Genomic DNA, 22278 nt, shown 5'->3' on the forward strand with positions numbered 1-22278 from the left:
CCTTTATTCCCTCCAGGGACATTTAAACTGCCCTGCTGGCTGCAGATTTACCTCTTGGGGACTTTGAAAAGACCTGGCTGAACTGCAGCACCTCTCTGCTTAAAGAAACAAAAGCCCTGCACTCAGCACCATCTTTAGCTTTGGAAGCCCTAGCTGATGCCCTCACCATGTTCACTCTCTTGTTATGCTGAACGTCTGACTTTCACAGCCACTAAGCTCTTTCCAAACCTGGTATGTGACTTTTGCCAAGGCTGGCTGCCTGCAGCCAAGCTTCTCTGGAGCTCAGCATCTCGGCTTTAGTCACTTCTTCAACAGCAGGGTAGCACATGTATTTAAAAAAAAAAAAAAGTGAGTTTAAAGCAGATTTAAGTGGGATTTGTTTACACTCATCCTGGTATCAGCCTCAGTGACTCATTCCACTTCATTCCCGTATTATAACTAAGGATGCCCACAGCATCCTTATTAGAAGGGTTATTTAAGACAGGCCACTGCAGTTTTTAGATTTCTATCAGCTCCTAATTCACGTTCGCCCAGCACTGCCAAGGAGTCAGTACACTTTCATGTCATTAACTTGGAACAAAATGTGAAAGCTTGTTCTGCACAGCGTGCTGAAAGCCCGTGGAGGGCAAGGAGAGTTAAGGTTATCTCAAGTTCCATCTGCGGTGTCAACTTTTTCGTGGCAGCTAGCAGAACAGATTAGGAGAAAAATAAAGGAGTGCTATGATTCCTTCAACAAGGAACTTCAGGGCATTTGCTATTGCTCACCCACAAAAATGTAAGTGCATTTTTCATATTGGGTGCTGTGCTGCCCTGACTTTCACTACATGGACATGGTCTCAACAAGTCCCACCTTGCTCATACCTAGAGCAGCAACAACACATCTCATTAATTTTTCACTAGGCACAACCACAATGCAAGCTAATACCGTGTTCGACCGGGGAATCTCGTCATTAAGAGCAAAAAAGAAGCAAAGCTTTTCTAATTATATCCTTGCATGCCCACAGGATGCTTCTCGGTATTTCTCCCAGGTAACCTGTCCCCACATCTTCCTTCTGTAGGGCTTTTTCCCGTAGTTGAGCTCAGCAAGATGATCAGGCTGGGCTCCTGCCACACCTGCCTGGCTTCCTGCAAGCCCTGATGGACCCCTCCTGTGCTCCAAGAAGGATGCTCTTGAAGATCAACAAGCTCTCCTGTGTTTCTCCACTCTACAGGGAAGATTCCTGTAGGATCCCACGTCTCAGTTCTCCAAACAAGCCAAAGCCAGGCATTTTTATCCTTCTACTCACCTTGCTCATTTCCCATTTGATCTTAAACTCTCATTTCACAATCTCTGAAACCAAAGGTGCTGCTGGGCACCACTGTTCGTACTCCCAGCCAGCTCTCTTCTCTGACAGATCTCCTCCAGCCAGTTTATCCAGCACCTGGCTCAAAGAGTTGTCCTCAAGCAATGCCAGAAATCTCCTACATCAGGGGTTCTCAGCCCTTCCTCCACCATGGACCCCCTTTAGATACCTTCTGTGGCCAAGGACCACCAAGAATTAGTTCAAGATTTGAAGCACTAGGCTGCATCAAATATTTCTTTCCATTTTCTCATGAAGGGTCTTCAAATTTGGAGAGACAAGGAAATAAGTCAATCTGTTAATGCACACACTCCTATTAGAATATCTTTATTTGTTTAGAATATATCTATATGATAAAAATATAAAACAAGAGAGATATAATTAAAGATATTAATATGCAATGATTTCCTATGAGTATAACAACAGCATCCACAGTCTTCCTGCTCAAATGGCCCATTTGATGGTATTTTAATGTGATAATTCTGAATCCAATGCCAATTTTGCTGCTGAAAGTAAGATCTTCCATCTTCAACACCGCTCCTGCCAAGGGAATGCAATTTTTTTTCTAATGTCCAATCCAAACTTCCCCTGACGCAGCTTCATCCCATTTCCTCACATCCTATCACTGGTCACCAGAGAGAGGAGCTCAGTACCTCCCCCTCCACTGCCCCCCCAGAGGAAGCTGTAATCTGTGATGAGGTCACCCTCAGCCTCCTCTTCTCCAAGCTGATCCAGCCAAGTGACCTCAGCTCCTCCTCACATATCTTGCCCTCAAGGCCTTTCACCGTGTTGTCACCCTCCCCCGGACTCACTCTGACAGTGCCATGTCCTCCTTCTATCAGGGCATCCAAAACTGCACCCACCACCAGTGCGATGCAGAGCAGGACAATCCCCTCCCTCAACTGGCTAGCTACGCTGTGCTTGACATACCCCAGCACACAGCTGGCCCTTTGGGCTACCAGGACACACTGTTCACTCACATTCAACTTGCCATCAACCCAGATCCCCTGATCTCTTCCCATAAGGCTGCTCTCCAGCCTCTCATCTCTCCGTTTGTGTGTATTGCTTGTGCCAGCCCTGGCGTGGCCAGCAGGGCCAGGGAAGGGATCTGAGCCCTGGGCTCGGCACTGGGGAGGCCGCCCCTCGATTCCTGGGTTCAGTTTTGGGCCCCTCACCCCAAAAAGGCCATTGAATGACTCGAGCGTGGCCAGAGAAGGGCAACGGAGCTGGGGCAGGGTCTGGAGCACAGGTCTGCTGGGGAGCGGCTGGGGGAACTGGGGGGGTTCAGTCTGGAGCAGAGGAGGCTGAGGGGAGACCTCCTGGCCCTCGGCAACTCCCTGCCAGGAGGGGGCAGAGAGGGGGGATGAGTCTCTGGAGCCAAGGCCCCAGCGCCAGGCCCCGAGGGAATGGCCTCAAGCTGCCCAGGGCAGGGTCAGGCTGGCTCTGAGGAAGGATTTCTGTGCAGAAGGGGCTGTTGGGCGTTGGAATGGGCTGCCCAGGGCAGGGGGGAGTCCCCGGGATCCCTGGAGGGGTTGAAGAGTCGGGCTGAGCCAGCGCTGAGGGATCTGGGGGAGTTGGGAACGGTCAGGGGGAGGGTCATGGTGGGGCTGGAGGAACTGCAAGGGCTTTTCCATCCTGGATGATCCTGGGATTCTGTATAACCAGGATTACCCCATCCCGGGTGTAGAATCCTGAAGCTATCACCATCTTCGTGCCCAGCCTCCAAGAGGCACACCAGGCAGTCCCTGCAGTCTTGCCTCTCAAACCAGTGGCGGGGTGTTCAGCCACTGTGGGGACTGACATCCAACTGCAGTGTCACCTCCCTTGTGCACCAGCTGAAACACTGACATACTCTGCTACGTGAGTACGTAGACACTTTGCTAGAGAAGTTTGATGGCATTAACAGGCCTTGTGCTGAGGTAAACTTTTGTAAGACTACACCAAAAGACACCAGATAGTTCAGGAAGACGACAGATTAAGAAAAAAAGCTCTGATTAGAGGAACCCAAGTAGTAAGGAGACCCACTTCTTTTTTCTTGCCTACAGTGATCCATCTCCAAGAACACAGAGAACACTTACGAATACAGCGCTGAATGTAAGCTGTGAGCACGCCTGAAGCAAGCTAACAATGCCATCTCAGCTGCTTGTTTTCCCTCCCCAGCTTGAACACGCTGTTTCTGAACAGAAACCCTCGGAGAGCAAAGAACACATCAAGAGAATTGTCAAAAGGGAACCGAGGATCATGTGTTGTTGGTCTTGCAAAGCTCTGCACGGTTAACTACAGAATAGCATCATGCATCCAACAGATTCTACTGACTTAATTGACATTCTGCTGAGACACCTTAAACTCTTTTGCATCAGTATCCTTGACAGACAGCTTTACCTGTGCAAACATTTGTTTTCCATCAGGCTGGATGTACAAGAATATTCATCTAAGGACATGGCTCTCAGATGGCTTCTAAGTATAGAACTGCAGCATTTTGCTAGAGCCACTAAGGTAGTGCCAGATGTCTGGGTACTGCAAAAACAGATCAATACAAAATGACCTATTCTCAAAAGCACAAGCAAAGCGTAACTCTAAGTTAACCATTAATAACGACTTCAAAGTAATGCAAATCTGTATCTCAAGATACTTACTCAGGAACACACACGTGGCTGAAAAGGCAGCCTGTCGCGGGGAGAGAAGACTGAGCTCCCAACGTCTAGATAGACCCTTCATTGACTCTTAACCCCAGGGGGTCAATAGATGGATGAGAAACTTATCTTTACCATTCTCCTCACCCCACAATACACCAAAATAAAGACAAACTGCATGAAATGAATGCTGCCGACAATATAGCTTGAGGCTTTTAAGATGTTGCTTTGCTCACCAAAACCAAACCAACCTCTGGCCATCACAGCTGAGGAAAGTATTTTAAATAGTCTTGATAGACATAATTATCTGCTATCAGATTACCTGTTATTCAGCAATTAGTAGTATAACAACCCTGTAAAATGTTGGGATTGGAACTGGGTCCAAGCCTGCTTCTCATTCATGACCGGATGACAGCACCGAGCGCACCCTCAAGTTCCCAAACAATACAAAGCCAAAAGGAGTGGCTGTCGCACAAGATGGCGTGTAGCCATGAGAGGGACCTTGACAGGCTGGAGAAACAGCCAGACACAACCTCATCTCAAGCCTGCTGGGGAATGTCAAGTCCTGCTCTGGGGAGGAACAACCCCATGTTGACCGTGAGCCAGCAGCATACCCTTGAGGCAAAAAGGGTATCCACTGAAAGGACACGAGGTAACGGGCACAAGTTGAGTGTGGTGGTGGTTGGGGTTTTTTCTGTAGGTTTTTAGAAATTATTCTTTACAGTGGTCAAACACTGGAAAAAGTTGATTCGGGCAGCAGTGGAGTCTCCACCCTTGGACCGGACCGTGTCCTGGGCACCTTGCTTTCAGCAGGGTGGCTGAACTAGACGATCTCCAGAGGTCCCCCTGAACCTCAATTATTCTGTGATTCTATGACACAGACCTTCCTCAAGGGATCAGAAGAAGCTGATTTGGTCACTAAAGAACTGAGGTTGAGTATCACCATATTATTTTATGGTCCCCAGGCTTTCTAGCTGGCCAGGCTAAGTCCACAGGGGGCACTTCCCCACGTTCCACAGGCTACTGCGAGCGCTGCACAATAGCAAGGAATGGGAAACCCTCAGTCAACACCTCCGGTGTAGGAACTTCACTCAAAAAGACAGCTGGGAGAACATTTTGAGAAAAAAAACAACAACAAAAAAAAACCCAAACCAAGAATCACTCCGCGCTTGCCTTTTTTTTCTTTTTTCAAGAATTCTCCTTAGTCATGGTGTTATCTACTGTCAAGACAGTACTGTGATAGATTAATTTGATCAGACAATACAGGCATTCTTAAAATGACAGAAACAGCCTTCAGGAAGTATCTACAGAAGTAGTGATCCATGGAATCAAACCAGCTACACAGCAAGAAGGGATCTCAGACTTTCACTTATAATGACCAGAAATATGGGAAAGAGGGAGAGAAGGATGCCGAAGCATGCAGAAGGGGGAAAAAAATACTCGGAGCTTGGCGTTCTCATTCTTCCTCTCAAAATACTGGGAAAACTAGCACATGAAGTTGCAATTCTAGCAAAATAAAGCAAGTTCTGGTCAGGAAGAGAAGTACAGAACCAGAGTTTTATGGATTTTAGTCCGAATGGCTACCTGTAACTTTGACAGGTGAGACATAAGTGCAGGAAAGGCCTCTCAGGTTCACTATTCCTTTCCTGTAAAATAGGCACTGAAAATCCTTTTATCACCTGCAAGCTCAAGGAGACATCTAATGAGGAAAAAGAAATCATCGCCATTATTGCATGATCAGGAACAGGTCATTGTCTAAAGGCTTTTGAATCACTGATAGCATTTGATCCAGTGAACGCTAAGCAGTTAGGTATGGCTTAACTAGAACAAAATCCTGAGAAGGGTCCAAGACTTGGGAAACATGCCTGATACTTAAACTCAGTCTAGACATGCTCATCTGGAAAAACAGCTTTCCTGGCTGAGCAGCCATAGCTTCTCCCAACAGCAGGAAGTTTGCACGAGAATTTAGCGACTTGTTTCCCGTGGTCAGATGCTTCCCAGAAAGCTCAAAGCACACCCGTCTCCCGCGCAGCGTGACCTGCGACCGGATCTAAGGCCAAACCAGAAGGGGAGAGGTTGGAGAACCCACCCCTGAGCGTGGTCGGGGGCTCTGAGTCACCAGTCCCCTGTTTTCCAGAGGCACTCAGAGAACTTCAGGCAGCATGCCAAGCTCTGCAAATACCCCAAAGAGGGGCAACAAACACAGAAACCCGCACGAGCCACCCCACCCCAGGACTGCCTCACATCCACCGACACACAGCTGGCACATTTTATCATCTGTAAGAGCCTTTACGGAAGCGGCACGGAGGCCAGCGACAGCCCAGTGACATTAACCCAGGCCTTGCTCCCTGGCGTTTTCCTAACTTTAGCTAATCCTGCACCGTGGGATCAGCGTTTCTTGTGTTGGGCAACCACCACCACAGGTGAAACCGATAAAACAACTGGCTTCGGCTGCCCAGGACCAAGATTAATTTGCACTATCCTGATGGCAGTTGTCATGTTCTTTAAGAAACTTGTTTAATATCAACTCTCAGCCTACTTAGATAAGCAAAGCAGTTCACACCTTCAGATGCACTAATAACTGTGCTGCTTAACAAGCTGATCCAGAAGAACCAGGTACAAGGATTAAAGAGAGACTCTGGAAGGAAAAAAAAAAAAAAAAAGAATCTTAAGTGCTTTCTCCTCTCTCTTCTGCCCTTGGAATCCGGTATCAGATCTTTCGAGTCCTTTTTTAGTTACTGTGTGTAACTAAACAAAAACTACTACTCTCTGCCACAGAAATGAACTGCGGAGGCATTTTAAATTTAAGAGTGAGGATTTATAAACTACCTTTGTTCTATGCTCAGCATTAGCCAAGATGAATCCCAAGAACAAACCAGCAAGAGGCAGTTCTGAAAAAGCCTCATTACCTGAACCTTGCTGTTAATTCCAAAAAGCGTCGACGTTTGATATAGGTGAAGCCATAGACTTGAGATGGTGTTGCTGATGCTTGAATTATGCTGCCTTAGGTGTTGAAATATTCCCGTTGGCTCATTCTTAACAAAAAAACATTAATAGTTATCCGGTTTATAGTACACATTGCTTTGTACCCTGAAGCTCTCCTGGTTTCTGCAGAAGTTCCCAAAAAAAGACAGGATCATCAGAAGGAAAGGTATTTCCCAATTGCGTATCTTGGAAGAAAGGCAGCTTGCTTTCTCTTATGGTATTTACCAGGTGAAAAATATATTCACATCATCTGCAATTAAACCTAAAACATCAGAAGCAAGACGGGCAGCTGTTCAAGTGGGCCCAGAAAAGTGCGAGTCCCCTACAAGCACCAGCCTACCGCACCGTGACAGCCTCCAACGACACACATGAAAAAAAAAATATCAATGCTCTTCAAAGCAGCTTAGTTTTTCCATTTCCCAGAAATCATCGATGTACAAGCATTGGCAAGAGGGGAAGATTGTCTCGCACCTCAAATCTACAGCAGAATAAGCAAAACTGCTTATTTACAGAACAAAAAAAAAAAAAAAAGAAAAAAAAAAAAAAAAAAAAGTAAGCTTGAAACGGCATCCAAACTGTTGAAGCGGGTATCTGACACGTTTCTTTAGCTCAGAGGGGACCCGAGGGGTGGTTTAGGTGTGCCAGGGACCGAACACAAGCAATAGAATAATAAGAGTTGGGGCTCTTGCTGCATGAAATCCTTGTCATTACGGTGTTGCTTTAGAACAGCGGGGCAATTCTGCCATGTGTGATAAAAACAAGGAAACGCCCGAGTGGAAGATGTTTCAAGGCAAGAGATACTATAAAAAGAAAGCAAATTTGGCAAAAGAAATTACATCAGGGTTCATAACCCTTATTACGGTTTTGCTGAACTCAAAGTCCATATTCCGTTTCCAGGTCCCAGGTCAAGCTGTTGCGACACGAGCCAGCGGAGCCCTCAGCCCCAGCCGTGCTGCCTACCCAGCGCTCCCAGGGAACCAAACGCAACGACTCAAGGATTCCCAAGACGGAATGCTGCCTTTCCAGCATCAACCTACGTGGCACGGATTTGCCCATAAGCAAGCGTCCTTTTACCATTAAGGGAAAATATTGCTACTGTGAGCCTGAACTTGCTGCTGGAGTCAGCCATGAGGACAACCAGGTCCCAACCAGCAGGACAGAGGAGGAGGAGGAGGATGGATGGGCGCCGAGGAGGAGGACAGACGGGGTTGGAATTGCCCAAGGGGCGCATGCCAGCACCCATCATCTCACCGGTGGCCCAGCCCACAGCTGGGAGCAGCCTCAGAGAGGGCTTTGGTGGGGTGAGGCTGGCAAACCCCAGCGCTACAGGGCAGAACCCACCACAATCAAAGAGCTCACGTAATAAAAGTTTACGAGAAGCAGTGTGCCCGTGCATCAGTCTTAAGTGCAAACAGGAGGGGTTTAGAAGTTTAGAGGCTGGTTTGTTTGTTTTTAACGTGATTACCCCGGGCTGGCTGCTCCAGGAGTCATTTGGCATGCCTTTTCCAGCACTGTTAACCCCAACCCAAAGCAATCTCATCTTTACATCAAAGCTTTCACCTCGTTTTTATAAATCTTTTTGAATGATACCAACAACCCTCCCCGCTCTAAGCCCCAAGTAACAGCAGTCTGTTCTTCACGAGAACTCCCCAAAGCTACAGCAGTTCCCATATGCTGCAGCTAACACACACTTGTAAACCAGAGAGACCCAGACTGAACAAGAGGGATGACTGTCCACACAACTCAGGTTTTGGTACTGGACACTGGTAGAGCCAAAGTTTTGCTCCGAAAATACACCAAACGCTGACCCGCACATCACAGAGCAACTAGCGTTACCAACGTTATTTAAATGAACACAGTAAAGAGAAATCTAAGTGTCTTGGGCCACTGTCTCTGCAAAAAGGGGGACGCTTATCTCCTCTGAACTGCACCCCAAGTCTCTCTAGGGAGTAGGAATCTTTGGTTACACAGACTTAAAACTGTCATGATATCTTCTCACACAATACTAGACAGACCAGATAATCTCCCCATTTTGGATTTAATTCCTTTAAGCCCTTTGACACGAGAGGAGGAGGGAAACCGCAGGAAGATAATCGTAAAGCCTAAGAGCAAGACAAAGGGCTAGGATTAGACGGGTCGACTGATGATAACTGGAAACAGCTTCGCAAGAAATCAACGAGAATCTCAACTCTTACACCTCTGAGTTTAGCCTACGGTTGTCAACAAGAGCCAGGGTGTTAACTTGGGGATGCAGTTAGAAGTTGAAGATTCAGGCTTAGCTGAGGAGGGATTTCCACAGATAAAAAAAAAAAAAAAAAAAAAAAAAAAAAGATGCAAACTCCATTTCTGGTTCCTTACATTCTACATTCTCCTACATCTTCTTACTCGGAAAAGTAAAATTCCTCTTCCTTACAAGCTTAAAGATGCTGCAGTGAACCCCTTTATGCTAGGAAAGGATGGGAGTTAACAACGCCCACCACCACTCTTCCCCTTCCCTGCTCCACCTGCTCCATGCGGACAAAACCCCAATTTGTGGGGATTTCCACCCAGAAAGCTGGACAGCCCCCCAGCCACTAACGCTCTGCTCTCCCGACACGGCAAGACACCGCCTAACACTCCAAACTGGAGCGGGCTCTTGGGAACCAGGCCCTCCCCTCCAGGGAGATACATCACTTGAGGGTCTATCCCTGAGCACGGCCGCAGTAGGTGCTTCTCAAACATTATGACTTTTCAAAAGAAAACCCACCCCCAAACTCATTTCTGCTACCAAGACTAAATGCAAGCGAGCCATCCAGTGCAGCCTTCCTTCGCCTGAAGCAGAACCAGTGGGGAGGGAAGGACAGGAATAGGAATTTAATTTTTAATAACCGAGAGAAATTGCTCTAACTGGTTTAAAAAACAACTCAGCTGTGAAAAAGTTATTTTATTAAACTCACACTGTTCAAAATAATATATTATCCTGAGTATCTTCTGTAGTTATACTTCTAGGGAGGATGAGTTACTGTATGATAGTTCTGTAACTCAGAGCATTGAGTATTCAGGGGCAGGAAAAAACTTTTAGATGGTCAAAGTTGCGTAACTAATTTAAATGAACGTGTGTGAAAACACAGGCAACCAAGTCTCCTTGGAACAGGAGGTAAGACAGGATCTCCATCCCCTACGTAGCTCTGGAACAAACAGGTCAATACACTTTCATTAGTACTTCCAGCAGTTTTTTGTGGTTTTGTTTTTTTGGTTTTTTTTTTTTAGAAAATTTCACTGAAGAAGGTATCTGTATCACTCCACCTAAACCGTGAGTGCTCCAGCAAATTGCCTGAGCACCACCACTTCAGTGGAGCTTTCCTGATGCCAGCTGCCCGTCCACTCCTCTCTGAAGCCACCCAACTGTAATTAGGCTAAACCTGATGCGGAAGCATTCTGTGCTCCCTAATCACCTGTTAACTTGCTTCACACCGCAAGCCCCGAAATTTTCTTGAGAATAAATCTGGAGCATCCGGGAATCTGACCATCTACTAGGAGGAAAAAAAAAAAAAAAAAAAGCAATTGTGGCAAAGCCATTTTCATCTCATCTGTCAGCACGTCTTCCCCCTTGCCTTTTAATACCCTCGCTATTTGTGGCTCTTGAAAGCTGGAAGAATAGGTTTTTCTCAATTCAGCTCAGCTTTCAACACTTCTGCATGAGGAGTTTCTACAGTTCTCCTTATGGTTTGGCATTTTACTGACAACGCAGCAGCAGCACGTTTCAGAAGTACTGACAGCACCCACATGAAGCTCTGCTGAAGCAGCACACGACCATTTCCCCCACCCCAAAAGTGCCACGGCACCAAGTCATCCGCGTGTCTCCATCATATCGCTATCATCCCACCTTGAAACACCAAACTGAGACAAGCTAAAATGTACTGTTAGAAACCCCAAGCTGGAACCAAGGCTTTGAACGCTTCCAGTGCTGCATCTCTTCCAGCAGATGACATCAGGAACGAGCTCCTTCCAGTTTCAACGTCAGGTCTCCAGGAAATTTAGCAATTGCTGAACAAAACCGAATGCTCTGGCTACCAGGCAAAGGATGAACGCTCTGACAGGGAACCCATTTATCACACGAAATGAATCACCACCTGCACTCATACGTACCAAGGTTCAAGGCTAGTTAATAGCTTTGGAGGTTCTCAGGGCAGCAAATTAGCATGCACCTCACTGAAATGCACTTACACCACAGGCAAGCAGCTCCTTAGAAGGCTGCAATGAATCATTCATGAATGCTGGAGCCGAATCCCTTGTTAAGGGAATTAAAAAAAAAAAAAAAAAAGACATCCCCTCCCCCAGACCTGTCCAGCACAAAACGCCTCTTACTGGGCAATGCTGTTTTCTTCTATAGCTCATCCTCTGCCAGGGTTGGCCGTACTTTCCAGTCTGAGAAAGCTCTAAGTGCTCATAGTAAGTTCTGCCCATGTAACTATGACAGTACATCAGGCCAATATCCAAAATTACTTCGGATAAAAGCCTCACGGAAACTTGTGTTTGAAGTGGCTGGGGTTTTGTTTTTCTTGGTTGGGGTTTGGGCTGGGGTTTTTTTACAGCAATCTGTCCAACAAGGTTTAAGCAAGAGATTCTCCAAGACCAGATACGAAAGCACTTTAGTCCATTAATGTTTTCAGCAAGCGCTGGTAAGAATGCACTTTGGAATTCTTGCTATTGATTATTCCCTATATAAAGTGGGAATTAAAATTGGGCATCCGAATGCTGTAAACACAATCATCACTTCCACTTGGGCTTCTTCCTGGAAATAGGATTTAAACTTCATAAAGAGCCGTGAATCCACAGCAACTTGACGAGTCCTTAGCTCAGTGCCCTGCACGCTCTGGAGGACCAGGCAGCAACACCTGCTCATCAGGTTACAGCTCAGCCTCATATCTAACGTGGACCTCCTGGCCATTCCCTTCTAGGAGGAGAATTCCAGCTGCAGCTACAGAAGCCAGAGCTGCAAATCTCCTTATACACTCCTTCAGCAAGAAATCATCTTTATGCGATGCAAACCTTTTAGAGAGAAGTGGGTCAGCTATAAAAAAAACCCCAAAGTGTATGTGAAATTCCTTTTCAGTCAGTCACTACAGCAGTGGCTGGGCAGAGGCAGCATGCAAAATACTGTTTGGCAGTAACGAGGGAAGAGGGGGACTGAAGGACTTGACCTAGATTGCAGTGTCTTCTCTACTCATCCAATTAGCCAAATGCTATTCAAGGTTTTAACCAGAAATGAGGTCAAGAAGGAATGGACAATTCCATGGTATTAGAAACCAGGTGCCATTAAATGCCGGTGCACGTTATCATTCTCTGCAGCGTTTAAGACTGCAGCAGGTCACACCATTTTCAAATGTGTTTGACCAGCAGCGTGACGAGGTGAGATCCAAGAGTCATGTTTCACCTGGAGGACCCGGTCAGGCAGCCGCAGAACTCTGAGCACGGCAGGAACTCGGAGGAGGGCACGGGAGGACGCCGGGTTACGCTGCCGCAGCGGCTCCGTGGAGGCTCTCTGCTCCTGTCGGCTAAAATCCCCCACTGGAGAGGCGAGGCTGAACGGGGACACAGGTTTCAACTTGGGCAGCACTCCTCAGCGGAGACAGGAAGCAAAATTGTCCGTACTTGTGACCGCTTGGTTCCAAGGATATGGCCGAGAGGATACTGAAGTGCTGCTTCAAATAAACTATTTCAAGTGAAAAACTCGTCCAACCCAAAGACAACGTCACCACCATTCTGCAGACTACCCTGTGCTCCCAACAACCTCCAAAACTCCCACCCACATGCTCGATAAGCTCAGCTTTATGTGGAAAACAAACAGTTTGAGAAGCTCGCCAGGATTATATCAACCTCAAAGACCGGGAGAGCTTTGATGTCTAGGATAGACTTCTGTGGGGAAAACCTAAAAGCGACCATCCCAACAAAACAACTCAAAGCTTCTGGACTTGGAGCTTACATCCCTGAATTTAGAGAACAGAAATCAAAGTGGAATCACACCTCTGAGGTGAGGGCTTGCGCGCAGCATGCCTTCAGCAGAAACGTGTGTGAGAGACAGGGGAGGGGCAGAAGCCTATCAGTGGGGACTAAGAGTGGCCTTGTCAAATAAAACCCCCCTGCATTATCTCTCAAGGTCTGAGAGGGTTAAGGAGATACACAGTAGAGATCCAAAAGTGACAACAGAAAGTCACAATTATTAGCAAGAGACAATTACTAAGCACAACTTGAACAGCTCCTGGCTGTAGATCTTGGCTCCCCCACACACCTCAAGAGTTCAGGATTCTGATGCAAAACCCTACAGAGTTCTCATCCTTGCACATATATACCTCTTTCAAGTATAAGCGAACTTAAGCTCCCAATAAGTATTTGTGGAGTCAAAACTAATATTTGAGTTTAAGCCCTGGAGTAGTGCCTACATTTAGTTAGTGAAAGGAGAGCATGGGAAAGGCAGCAAGGCAGTGCGGGTCTGGTGCAGGTCACTGGTTCCCAAGAAGAAAATAAATGGCAACACAATTGGAGAGCAAACACCAGAGAGGTCAGAGTCCCAGAACTTGTGTGTAACAGCCCAACAAGGAAGTCTCAAAAGTAAAGAGCCCTCAAGAGCTAAAGCCAAGCCAGCTCCTGTTTGATTCAAGTCGCACACCAGGCCTGTGAGCAGGAGGTTTTCATATTTGTATATGAAAACGTGGGCATGTTAAAACCAACACGACCAGCTACTAAACTCAGTCATTTTACTTAACTTACTGCCAAGAAACTGCATCTGTCTCAAGTGACTGAACGTCCTATTAAAACACCAAACTTCCACGAGCTGAAATGTCCCGGCAGATGCTGAAGGATGGTCCTGCACCTCGGCACATCTCCCTCCGCCGGGCCGCACGGCCACGTGTGCTGGCAAAGCGATAAACAAGATCAGGGATCTAATCCGAGCTAAAAATATTTTTTTTTTCATTAAAATAAAACCCCAACCAACAGAACAGCTTTACGATGGAGTTTGCCAAGCAGCTTCACACACTCCTGTGGCCCTAGAGAGAGAGGCTGGTGCAGGGCTGACACACACCTCCTCAGCTGGCAGCAGCGCCAGGATGAACAGCCCCAAACCAGCCTTTGACTTGCAAATATCCCAGAGGAGCCTGCAGGAAGCAGCTAGGCATCTCCTGGGGGTGCCAGCCTGGGATCCTGCCCACGTTCAGCCCTCTGCTAAGGTGGGGTCCAAAACGGCAAGGAAGCAGCAAATGTTCACGATCGCATTTCACAGAGTCACTCAGGCTGGAAAAGCCCCTCGGGATCAGCGAGTCCAACCCTCAGCCCGACCCTACACAGTTCTCCCCTACCCCACATCCCCCACAGCTCATCCCAACGGCCCTGAAACCCCCCAGGGATGGGGACTCCCCCCTCCCTGGATGTTCTTGGTACAGATAAAAATCGAGTTCCAGGGTGCAGTTTTAGGGATTCGTTAACCTTTATTTCCAATACTGGGGACTGATGCTCAGGCTTCAGCAGCCGATGGAAGAAGGTCCGAGTGCCAGAGCACTCCCCAGCCCCTCAGGAGCACGTCCCAGGCTGGTTTTCAAACGCACGGAGCACGCTCCCAGCCAAAGCCGCTGCAGCTATTTTTACCCGGAGCGCGAGGCCCTGGGTGCCCGGGCTGCGATGCGCGGAGTCAACAAGTTCGCGCTGAGGATGATCCAGACAGATCGACTTGATTTGCACTCTGGGTTTGCAGAGGTGAGACAGCAAGCCGTACAGCAACCACCACGCTGACAAAAAGACTTCACAGATCGCTCCTGCTGGACAGGTAGTTAGAAAATCTCCAACTGCAAAGGGTCTTTAGCCACCAACACCACTACACTAACGATACTTCGGGTTGTTTAAATGCACCAGCTTAACTGAAGTCACCAGAACATGCACCGTTGGAGTAACCTTTATTACCGACCGTGAGAAAAGCCTTATTTAAAACTCCACCTTGTTCTGCCAGTGTTTAAAAACCCACATCAGATTACCAGAAGAATATCAATGCTGCTTCAGCTTCTAAAATGTGTCCTCCAATAATTAGAGCCAGGATGGGATTATCGACCTTTTTTTCCTGTAGCAAAACAGTTACCACCTCTCACGTCCTTTTACCCTTGCTGGAAAAAAGGGTTCTCTTTCCTATTTCAGCTTTCACAGCAGCCAGAAAGCTAAAGCAGAGACACCACGAGAAATTCAGTGCCTACTGAGCTGAAGTGAGAACACACACTATGGACCTTCACTTGAATTTCAAGTTGATGGTGAAGCTATTCATCTAGCTAATCTCTTCTGAAGAGAAATCTCTTGGAACAGAGGCTTCTACAGCTCCTCACAGTCTCATTCGAATACAGTTCGACAGACCTTGAAATGCAAAAGTCTCTCTTGTTACTGCAGAGAGCGAGCTGTTGAGTGTTGGCAAGATACTGGCGCTGCCTGGCAGAAAGCCTCGGTGGCTGCTCTGAAGTCAGTGCTCAGGCACGTCTATCTCACCCCAGAACCGCTACTGGGTACCTTCCCATCGGGCTGCAGAGCCAGCAGGGAGAGGTAAGGTTGCTGAACTACACTTTTTGTTTTGTTTTAAGCACCACAACCGAGGCTTTGCATTTCATTTCATCCATTTTGCCACCGGTCGAGAAGGCAAGCGGCAGAAACGCTTTGCACCGTGGCCGGCATGTCAGCACTGGTGAGCACGCTTTGAAACAGACTGCAGGTTTAAATACAGTTTAAAAAATAAAAATAAAATAGGTGTACAGCAGGTAGCAGCAGAGTTCTGAATCTGTCAGCACAAGAGGTGACCTCCTCCCTGTGCAGTAACTCCCAGTTCCAATAAACCACAAACACAGAGGTTTCATAAGTCACTAGTCAAAAGCTCCCAAACAAAATGTTCTATACCAAAAAATTGCATCTCTCCCACCTTCCCATTCTTCAGTATTCCTGTATGAATAGCATACATACACTGATGCTCTCCACGTGTGCTGGAACAGAAAAAAAAAAAAAAAATTTCCCAACCTGAACTCCCCCCTCCCCACTTGGTGCAGAAGTAGCAGCCCGCCCAGGACCTCACGGTTCCCCTCAGATCTACTTGTGGTTTAGGACAGCATCAGCACAAATCAGACACCTCCGAGGCATTATTTGGACTGCCAGGCTCCACGATGTTCCTCTAGTTACACAGGGGGGGGGGGGAAAAAAAAAAAAAAGAAAAGGCAAGAGAAATACAGAGAAAGCTCAAGTCAGCATACACTGGAGGTTTCTTGGTGAAAGGAGCAGTGGGATAAGCAGATTCCGCCCAAGACATCAATTCTCACAAGACTGCACAGCAAAGGCCAAGGGGAGCGACAGGAGGAGCAGAAGACAAGGGGCCATCGCTCACTTCCCTGCAGATGTAGCAGAAGACACTAAAGCCACTGCAGCTCCAGCTTTTGAAACACCTCCAGAAGGAGAAGATAGAAGAGATGACCCTGAAAGCCGGGGCTCACTGGAGCCATCAGATTTTCATCTTCAACCACGGAAGACACAGGTAGATAACCTGAACCAGGGCAGCTCTTTTGGAGGATTTTGGGTTTTCCACATTCTTTCCCCTACAGCAGAGAGGAACCTTAAAGCTCATTCTTTCCTTTCAGGACTGGAAAACATTTGGCTGTATACAGCTCTAGAGGAGACATTAAGTCAAAGATAGACAGGAAGCCTCAGTGGCCTAAACCAGCAAAATAAAAAGCATTTGAAGTGCATCAGCTGCTTGGTTAAGGAAAGCACGCTATTTGTGGAGAACCATGTAAATAAAAACAGTTTGTTACCAGAGTTAAGTGCTTATCTACACCTTAAAAGCTTTGTCAGAGAAAAAAAAAAAACACCACCCCACAACATTTTTTTTCAGATTTTATTTGCACGGCAAAGAGCTGAAAGCCTCCAGCAGAAGTAAGGTAAGGTAACCCCCTACAAACACGTTCAGCATAAAGAAAGTAAGGAAGAACATTTTAAGCACGTTTCAAGTGGCACTTCAAAATTGAAGACAGCCCCTGGTAACAAGCAGGGCTCTAGCCTGCCTCGGTCCTTAATCCATTGTCGGGTCCCAAAGGAAGGAGGTCAGATACAAAGATGTGGGGGCTTTACTTCAGCTGCCTTCCCAAAACAGATGTTTGTTCAGGATGGTTTTTCTTCCACAAGTTCAGGCACGAATGAAAATCTTCCTGATTAAAGATAAACCCATTATTGCAATAATGCTGCTGATAAGAGACAATTTTCTTCGCCATTTGCTGAACAGCTCTGGTGCTCAACCTTCCAACAAGACCCGAGATCTGCAAGTTCCAACGGAAACAGCTGCAAGGAGCTCAATGAAGAGACCTCAAAGACCTGTAGCTGCCTTTTAAAGATTTTTACAGGCAGAGAAACAGAGACTTTTCAAGTGATGGTGTGTGTTAATGCTTTAAAACAGCGCTTATCTAGCTCAGCAAGACTTTAATCTGGGTCTAAGCCTTTAAACCTTCCTGCTCTAATGGTAGAGTCATTCATACATCCCGCACCAGAAGCGTTTCACGTTTTCCTGCCCACTCGCTGCTGAAAGGCAATTTAAGTGATGTCATAACGCTACAAACCACCAACTTTTTCAAACACTGACTTTTCCGTGGCAGTAAGGACGGGATCTAGCCTCCAGTGTGGGTTAAGGAGAGCCGAATCCATTCTGGCTGCTATACCAACAGGCACCTTTGGGAGAGGGCAAAGATTGTGCCATTTATTTTTCGTGACAAAGCACGTAAGAAATTATTTGCTGATTCTCTGCCACCAGAATAGCTATGTCCACATTACATAAAGGCAAAGTAAACTTCAAATTCAGTATTTCCAGGAGTACGCTGATATCTAATAGGGCTGCACAGGAGAAAGCAGAACTACATTTATACTGCACATACGTTTAAAGGACTGCTACAGGAGCCCCTCTCAACACTCAGCGGGTTGGTAGGAAGGAATAAACCCTAATGACAGATGTAAGTTGAACACTGGGAACCAAAGGGGACATAACACAAACCGTGGTGCCTTTCAAACTAGTCACAGCTTGCACTAAGTGCTTGGCTGGACTAACTCTAGAGGAATCCTGCTTAAAAGCCGGTGGGCTTGCAGGACGACGGTGATTAGCCATTCTCAGCCCTTCACCTCGCTCTGTGAATTATTTCTGCAGAAATTACTGGAAGGAGTTCTGAGAGTTGTGGCAACGCCCAAAGCCAGGGGAGATTAGGACAAGTGCAGCTCAAGAATCAGAGGCTGGAGAGCTGATGTCCCAGGTGGCAGCGGAGCAGAGCCCGCAGAGACCCACGGGGACACAGTATTCCCCCGATATTCCACTGGGCTGGACTCCCAGCTGTGGCACAGCCCGTTCACCTGAAGCAGCATCCGCCAGGTTTGCTAAAATCTCCATGTTTAAAAGGCTCCTTAGTGAAGTGACTGTCATTTTCCCGTGTGATTCTGCTGAAGCGCCTGCCACAGGGAAGCGGGATCGGTGTGGTCAGTGCCCTGCGACTATTACCAACCGCTCACTTGCTAAAGCCTTTTCACCTTGCACAGCCACTCCTGGCAGGAACATCACCCCACCGCAGCTTTCCAGCGGCCACAAATCCCCTAACGTGCTGCGGTTATGCATCGCGTGCCAGAAAGCACAGGGGAAAAGAGGAGAAAATGGGTTTTGTTGATCTCAGGGGGGCTGCTGTATTGGGACAGAGCGTAGGTTGAGCTCAGAAAAAGCTTCTGAACAGCAGAACTGAGAGCTATAAGAGATCATGTTTAGTGCTGCATCCTGTAAGAGGTTTAAGAGCAAATTCAAGTTTCCCCACATGGAAAGCGGGGAAGAAAGAATTCTTCCCAGCAGAACACAAATTGCGTGACTTGCCAGAAAAAGAACAGGGACATTGTTATGAAGTGATCTTATCAAATCAACTTTGAATTCAAAATCCAGTAAAACACAACCGCACTCCAACTCCAGCAGAGCCAGCGCAGCTATCAGAAGGAAAGACAGTGTCTAATATCTATAAAGCCACTGAAAAAAAAAAAAAAAAAACAGTTTTAGGAGAACATACAGTTACCAGCAATGGCATTGCAGTTATGTTGTGCACTTGAAAATAAAGTTTTAACCTGCCCCAAAGAGAAGTTCACAAGTTCAGTTCCTGCCCTGAAGTTGCATCACTGCAATGACATCAGTAGGGTTTTCAGCTTGGAAGTAACCAGCAGTCACCTCAGCCTGGCCTGGAGTGAACAAAAAGGCATTTAAGCACAGATTCCTCTGGCTGTTCTTATACAGAACTACCGCAGAGCCACGTACAATCAAAATACTGTCCCTACGCGAGGCCAAATTTATGCTCACATCAAAGCATTACAGCCAGGTACAGCTGTTGCCCCCAGTTTGACTGAGCTCTCTTACGCTCTCGGGTTCTTTCAGTGAAGTTTACCTGAAGATAAAAGCAGACTGAGCCTACCCGAGCGCTGGTAAACAGACCCTCAGCCTCTTACTAGTGGTTTGGTTTATATATATATACATATATACACACACACACACACACACTTCAGTGGAAAAAAAGCAAATTCTTTTAATTTAAACTAAACTCACATAAGCACGTATCCCATCTGGTTGAATAATTTCACACACACCTCCTGGAGCTGCAGAGTCTATAGGTATATACCTGGTTTTAACCAGGCAAATAAATTCACACTAATTTGAGAGCAATCAGGAAGTTTATCAGGCACATTTAGAATCACACCACATACTTCTTTCCAAGAGTCAACACTTAGCTGTTACAAAATTAGGTTACATTTCGGGATCTAAAAGATACCCAGCTCCAAAAAAAAAAAAAAATTATCCTCGCAGGGCTCTCACCTGCCCTGCCAGGGAATACGATAGTCACAGCCACACAAGCACTGAACCAGGTCACACTGGGGCTACAACAGACAACACAGCGACGTTTCTGCGGGAGAACAGCAACCCAAACCACACCTAGCAACACAGCACACGCCACCGTCCTCCTTGGTCCTAAGCGCAGAGGAAGGACAATAAACTGGAGCGCCCACGGCCTCGCCACCCTGTCCAGCACAGCTCGCCTTTAGTCCAGCCACACCGCCTGTCCCCAGAAGAATATTCTTCGACATGCACAAGAAAGCAGCTCCCAGGAGTGTTTGTTCCTCCCCAAGGATCCGAGTAAGGATGACCGGGCATGCTTCCCCACATCCTCCTCCTCACCCTGTGGAAGAGGAGTGTGACGTTTTCCCCTCTTCTACTCACAAGAAGCCTTTCCCGGTCACCACAGCCCTTTAAAGGTCAATTAAAACAAAAAACCAAACAAACCCTACTTGCAAACATGTTGGCCAGTTCCTTCAGCACACCGGGAAAATCTTTTGTTTACACAGAAAAGCAGGAAACCGGGCCTGAAGTTGAACTAAATAAAGATCAATCGACATGGGCCCTGGGCAGATCCTGATGGAGCTCTGGGCAGCTATCAGGCAAGGCAGCGTTCCAGGGGGCTGCTCTCCCACTCTCCACGCTGCTCAGGACTTCCAAAATAAGGAGCTTCCAGGTATTTAGTAACCTGCAACACATTTCCACAAGCCTGTGCAGGTTTTTAGCATCCACAACATCCTGCAAAAGCAAGTTCTGCAGCTTCCATCTCCTCCCGCGCTCTCCCAACGCGAGGCTGGCAGACAGCAGCTGCCACCCCTTGGCTTGGGCACTGAAACGGAGTGAATGCTGCAGCACTGGGGGCTTTTTATTTAAAAAAAAAATGTGTAATCTTACTGCCACAGCTATGAAGTGATAAGCTCACACGCTTAGTCCTCCAAAGTTTTGTCTCTGCTGCACAAGAGCAGTGCCGCTATACTTGTCCGTGAAGCAGTTTCACAGCATCTGCAGAACACCGTGATTATCCAATTGCTCGCTTTTTATTTGAAAGGCTTTCACAATAACAGTGAAAGTATTTTCATTACGTCCAACTGAAGCTGCTTCATTCAGGACACGAATCCAGACCAGACCTCTGAGAAGATCCCACAGCTTGTTGTGGCAGAGATGTTTTAGTGACACAGGAAGAATTAGACCGAATGCCTTGGCTGTTCCGGGCCCTCTATTTTTACTCTGCCAAACAGTTCAAGCTAACCACATAAGCAGAAAACCTAACAATCATAGAGGAAAAAAAATATATATCAAGCGTCTGCTTCTAGCGTGTTTTGACACACATTGTAGGCAATGGAGGCGCAGGCAGAACTGAAGCAAAAGGCACAGGACCGCCATCAGCAGTGGTTTGGGCACTGCCACCCACCGGCTGCCTCTACCTTATTCCAGCTTTAACCCTGGTCGGGAGAGCACTCGCGATGCCGGCCCTCAACTGCCTCCACTTCTGTGCCTCGGCTCAGGCCCCAGAGCACCTAGTGAGGAAGACAATGGACTCCCTTCGGATGAAGGCACCTTGCAGCCCAGTGTGCAAGAGACACAGCCCAAGCCCACCCTGGGGGTCAAAGCAGAGCTACCCCGCCGTGAAGCCCTGCAACAGACACAGCACCGCTACGGGCTCCTCCCCACCACCCATTTCCCTTCCCGGGGTGATTTTACCGCTCTGTGTTACTTGCTAAAGCAAACAGCACCCAGTGCACAGAAACGCAGACTGTGAAAAACTGGTTTTAAGCACAAAGTATTTAAATTCCCCTCTCTTTATAAAGCCAGCCCACATGATACCCAGAATCCAACTACAGGCCAGTAAAAGATGATTTTTCCATGCCTTTAGGACACTGCACAATGCGCTGGCTACTACAATGGTTAAGTTCACTGAAACCACCTGCTGCAGATGCTGTGAAGGCCACATCTAGGGAAATAAACGTTCTTGCTTGGAAAAGCCTTGCATAAAAAAAAAGCTCAAGAAGTGCTTGCACATCTACATTTCTCAGCTGATTTGAAAGGAGACCACAACTTTTGCAGAAAAGCCACTTCAGTGCTCTTGCAGCTTTAGAGACAAGCTCCCTCAAGGAAGTCTGCGTTATATCATTAAATCTTTCTGTGATAAAACAAAAGTTAATGAGAGAGACCAAGCAAAAGCATACAGGACACGGGGTAATGGCTTTAAACTGGACAGGACGAGGAGTAATGGCTTTAAAGTCAAAGGGTGGAGATCCAGACTAGATCTAAGGCAGCAATTGTTCCCTGTGAGGGGGGTGAGGCCCTGGCACAGGCTGCCCAGAGAAGCTGTGGCTGCCCCCTCCCTGGAAGGGCTCAAGGCCAGGTTGGACGGGGCTTTGGGCAACCTGGGCTGGGGGAAGGTGGCCCTGCCCAGGGCGGGGGGGGGCACTGG

At 47.3% G+C, this 22278-nt stretch overlaps 1 protein-coding gene across 1 annotated transcript in view; it reads right to left on the reverse strand.

Annotated features, from left to right (window-relative positions):
• The window catches only part of ASXL2 (ASXL transcriptional regulator 2), a 110606-nt gene that overhangs the window by 86029 nt on the left and 2299 nt on the right, over positions 1-22278 (reverse strand). The gene's annotated exons all lie outside the window — the stretch shown is intronic.

The sequence above is a fragment of the Athene cunicularia genome (assembly GCF_003259725.1).
Source record: "Athene cunicularia isolate RWA chromosome 3 unlocalized genomic scaffold, athCun1 chr3_part1, whole genome shotgun sequence".
NCBI classification, from domain to species: domain Eukaryota; kingdom Metazoa; phylum Chordata; class Aves; order Strigiformes; family Strigidae; genus Athene; species Athene cunicularia.